This window comes from Sapajus apella, unplaced genomic scaffold (genome assembly GCF_009761245.1).
Source record: "Sapajus apella isolate SASKATOON/1434 unplaced genomic scaffold, GSC_monkey_1.0 scaffold126, whole genome shotgun sequence".
NCBI classification, from domain to species: Eukaryota; Metazoa; Chordata; class Mammalia; order Primates; family Cebidae; genus Sapajus; species Sapajus apella.
Genome location: NW_022437066.1, coordinates 3,804,497 through 3,808,710, shown reverse-complemented (window position 1 = coordinate 3,808,710; position 4,214 = coordinate 3,804,497). Strand labels below are relative to the sequence as shown.

Genomic DNA, 4,214 nt, shown 5'->3' with positions numbered 1-4,214 from the left:
AAACCCCATTTCTACTGAAAATACAAAAATTAGTCAGGTGTGGCGGCAGGCGCCTGTAATCCCAACTACTTGCGAGGCTGAGGCAGGAGAACTGCTTGAGCGAAGTGGAGGTTGCAGCGGGCCAAGATAGCGTCATTGCACGGCAGCCTGGGCGACAAGAGGGAGAGACTCCATCTCAAAAAAAAAAAAAAATTGTTCAGAGAAGCAGTTCCATTTACTAATTCACTCCTGGTGGCCAAAGCCTGGTTAACGTTTGGAAAAAGAAATCTTCGTGCTTTTTCCCCTCTTCTGTGATTCTTGTTTTCTCTTCTATTTTCACCTGTAATATTTTTTCCTGAGTCTGACAACAATTTGGGTAGGGTATAAAAGGATTTAAAACTTAGTAAAGCAAATTACTTGCCTTTGTTAAATTGCTTTTCCTTGCTAGAGTTATATGGTTTCAGAATTTTGTTTTAGCTTATTATTTTATTTTATTATTTGAGATGGAGTCTTGCTCTTGTTGCCCAGGCTGGAGTTCAATGGCCTGATATGGACTCACCCAACCTCCTCCTCCCAGGTTCAAGCGATTCTCCTGCCTCAGCCTCCCAAGTAGCTGGGATTACAGGCATGCACCACCATAACTGGCTAATTTTGTATTTTTAGTAAAGACAGGGTTTCTCCATGTTGGTCAGGCTGGTCTCGAACTCCCGACCTCAGGTGATCTGCCCACTTTGGCCTTCCAAAGTGCTGGGATTACAGGCTTGAGCCATCTTGCCCGGCAGGTTTCAGAATTCTAGCTATGACTGCAGGGGTGGATTGCGAAAACGCTGAACAGGGTTAGAGGATTTTCTCATTTTTACTAGAAGGCTCTATCGCCTGGGGGTGGGGTGGCTGGGAACCTGGTTGGAGTTCTGAGGCTTCAGTGAGCCAGCCCCTTATCTTGCTCTGCCGGGAGGGTTGAAGGACTGGAAATACTTTTGCTTTGGGGCTGGAACCAGGGCTGCAGTTTGGGAGGCGGTGCTAATTTGGAAGAGGAGGAGGGGTCTGGTAAACACTTTAGCAGCATTGGACAGTGGGAATTAGGGAATTTAGGGCAGTGGGAAGCTGGTTCTGAGTTTTAAACTGGGAAGTGACGGATGAGAGCTGGAATTTTAGGAGTTTCTCTGTTTGGAGGTTTGGAAAAGACCCAGGTGGGAGCTAGGGAGGGGAGAAGTAGATGGATCTGAGACCTGAAGCCGTGGAGGGGAGAGCAGCAGGTGATGGGCGGGGCGTCTGACCCGGGCGGCCAGGTGGACGGAGATGGAGATGGCCTTCATCCGAGCTGGGTTTGCTAACCTGTGACAGTCACTGCTCCATGCTCCAGGGCACCTGGCCCAAGGGATTAGGCCTCTTGGGCACACAGATCCACACGCAGCCCTGCCGGACCACACAGGGACCTTGCCTTCTCTGTGTCCTTCCTGGGAAGGGGAATGCCAGACCATCTGCCAGGCTTTCGGTCCCGCCTTCCTGACAACCGCACACCTCACTCCCTGGACATTTTTATTTCAAATGCTCTGTCCCTTTGTTTGCACGGGTTCCTGTGTCATATTCTGTGTTCCCATTTTTAACTGGAGACTAAGAGACTGCACGCTATTCTTCCCACAGGCCTAGCTGAGCGGGTAGGGAGGCCGTGCCTACCTCCAAGGCTCTGAGAAGGGAAGCAGGAGGCGAGAACGCACAGTAGTCAAGGCCAGACGACCGGGCCTCAGCTTCTCCTTAAGCCCCGGGGTCCCCCTCTGGGGACCACCCCCTTGCACCCGGAGGTGAAAATGCCCGCCCAGGAGGAAAGGGTTGGCCCAGAGAGCCCTGTGCGAAGCGCGTTTGCGCACTGCGGAGCGGGCGCGGGTGTCTCCGGCGCGGCTCTCCCAGTCCGCGGGGCTGGGGAGGAGCAGGTGCGCGCACCGCGGGCTCTGTGCCTGCAGAGGCGGGAAGAGCGGCCGGCCCCGCGGGGAGGCGCAGCCCGGGCTTCCGAGCTCAGTGGACGCGCAGGCTCTGGGGCTTCCAGATGGGCCGGAGTCGTCCTGCCCGCCCGGGGTGGGCGGCCACATGGGGGGCACGGCGGCCACATGGGGGGCACTGCGCCCGCGCGCGGCCCCTGGTGCTTTCCAGACGCCCGGTGGCGCTCTCATCCGTACCGGCGATGATCCAGAAGGGGCTGGTCGCCCGGCGAGGTGCCCCGGTCCGCCTCGATTCCGGGGACAACGCCAGGGACGCCACCTGCGCGGGTCCCGGAGGGCCTCTTGTCCCAGTGTGCAGGGCGTGCTCAGTCCGTGGAAACGCGAGGGCACACTAGCACTCTCCTGTATGTATTATTATACTACTTCCATTTTTAGGAAGTGCGTTAGAAGGGCCCGCGGCAGCCGAATTCGGGGATGCAAGCTTTTAAGCGGGAAGCGCGCGCCCGGTGCTGTTCCTTTAAAGCGTTGGGCCTGCCCGAGGCTTTCTGGCCGCAGCCGCGGCCCGTAGCGCTTCTCCGAGAGGCCGGCTTTGTGCGCTCGCCCCGCCTTCGGACGCCGCCCCCTCCCCTCGCGCACGCGCACTGCGCCCCCGCCGCCTGGCGCCCGCCAGAGCTGCCGCCTTGTCGCGCAGAGTCCGCGCTCCCGCCCAGGAGGCGGCCGACGCGACGTCCCGAGCGCCCGGCCCCGCCGCCGCGGCCCGGCAGGTAAGTGGGCAGCCGCCCGGCCCGGGGGGCACGAGGCGGGGAGTGGGACGGCGCCGGGAGCCCCCGCATCGTCCCCGGCCGCCGCACGTGTTCCCTGCCGGGCCTCCGGCCAGGCCCAGCCCCCGGCGCTGCCCCCACTGCGGCGGCCCCGCCCGGGACCCTCTCACGGGCTCGTCGGTGGACGGCCGCGCGCGCAGGCCCCTGCACCCCGCCCGCCCCCCCCGGCGCCCCCACCTCCGATTCCCCCGCGGGCCGCTGACAAGGCCCGAGCGCCGGCCCTGGGGCCTCTCCCCAGGCGGCGCGCCCGGCCTCACATCGCTCCTCTCCCTGCACCTCCAGGGAAGGGCCAGACCCACGAGCCACTCAGTCCCCGGACGTGGCGCTTCCCTTCGTGGAACCGCCCCAGCCCGCTCCCGCCGCTCACCCCAACCGGAGGCAGCCAGGCTGCACCTCGCCAGGTGGGGTCCCGGGGTTCGGGTCCTCGGTCCTGAACGGAGGGTCCCCCGCGCCTCCTCGCGCGGGGCCGCAGACCAGTCCTGGCCGGTGTGCGAGAGCCATCTTGAGCGGTTCCGTTCCCGGACTAGACGGAGGTCCGGCTGTTACTTCCCGCTCGCGACCCTCCCTGCTGTCTCGCATGCAAGTTTCCAGCCACCCAGGTCCGTTTTCCCATGTCCCGAATGTTTACGCTGTGACCTGGGCAGGTGCCGTGCTGGCCGGTGGGGAAGACGGATGGGTAAGCGGGGGACCCAGGCCGGGAGCCCGTACAGGACCTGAGATGCGGAGCGCCGGGTTCCCACCGCTGTCGGGCCGGCCACCTGGCTGGTGTTTGGGATGCAGATTCATTCCCGTCTGCACGCCGCAGGCCGATTCCTGGGCTCCACCTCGGGGACTCGGGGACTCTGGAATCCGCCGGTGGTATCCAGCCCAGGAGCGCATACTGAGCTTTAGTTGCTGGGCTTCAGGTGGTCAGGCTTACCTGGATGAAAAGCAGCAGCTGCTAGGAGGAGCCAGGCCGCACCTGGGCGGGGGGTCAACTCCTCATCACCCTGCGTGGAACCTTCTCGGCCCCCACTTCTTCAGGGTCAAGTCTCCAACCTTCCTGTTCCCATAAAATGATTCTTCCCAGAAACTCCTGGGTGTTTATGAAAATGCCAAGCTTTGGGCTGGGCGCGGTGGCTCACACCTATAATCCAGCACTTTGGGAGGCTGAGGCGGGCAGATTGTCTGAGCTCAGGAGTTCGAGAGCAGCCTGGGCAACATGGCAAAACCCCGTCTTTACTAAAAGTACAAAAGATTAGCCGGGTATGGTGGTGCACGCCTGTAATCCCAGCCACTCTGGAGGCTGAGCATGAAAATTGCTTGAACCTCAGAGCCGGAGGTTGTAGTGAGCCAAGATCTTGCCACTGCACTCCAGCCTGGACTCAAAAAGAAAATTCCAAGGCTAGACCCCACCACTGAGGTAGAAACTGGTTGGTGGGAAGGGTCAGGAAAGGGTATTTTAAAAGTCAGGTTTAGGTTAAGGGGTTTTTTTGTT

The 4,214-nt window shown here is 60.7% G+C and overlaps 1 protein-coding gene across 4 annotated transcripts in view; it reads left to right on the top strand.

Moving 5' to 3' along the window:
- Window positions 1-1,150: 1,150 nt before the first annotated feature.
- Window positions 1,151-4,214, top strand: part of WDR5 (WD repeat domain 5) — a 23,156-nt gene continuing 20,092 nt past the window's right edge. Inside the window, exons 1-2 of one of the 4 annotated variants that reach the window (XM_032261951.1) lie at window positions 2,576-2,680; window positions 3,020-3,316. The gene's annotated coding sequence lies outside the window, so the exon portion shown is untranslated. Of the gene's footprint in view, window positions 1,170-2,543; window positions 2,681-3,019; window positions 3,337-4,214 lie in introns of those variants that run through there. The other 3 variants (XM_032261953.1, XM_032261954.1, XM_032261952.1) reach the window with 3 other exon arrangements.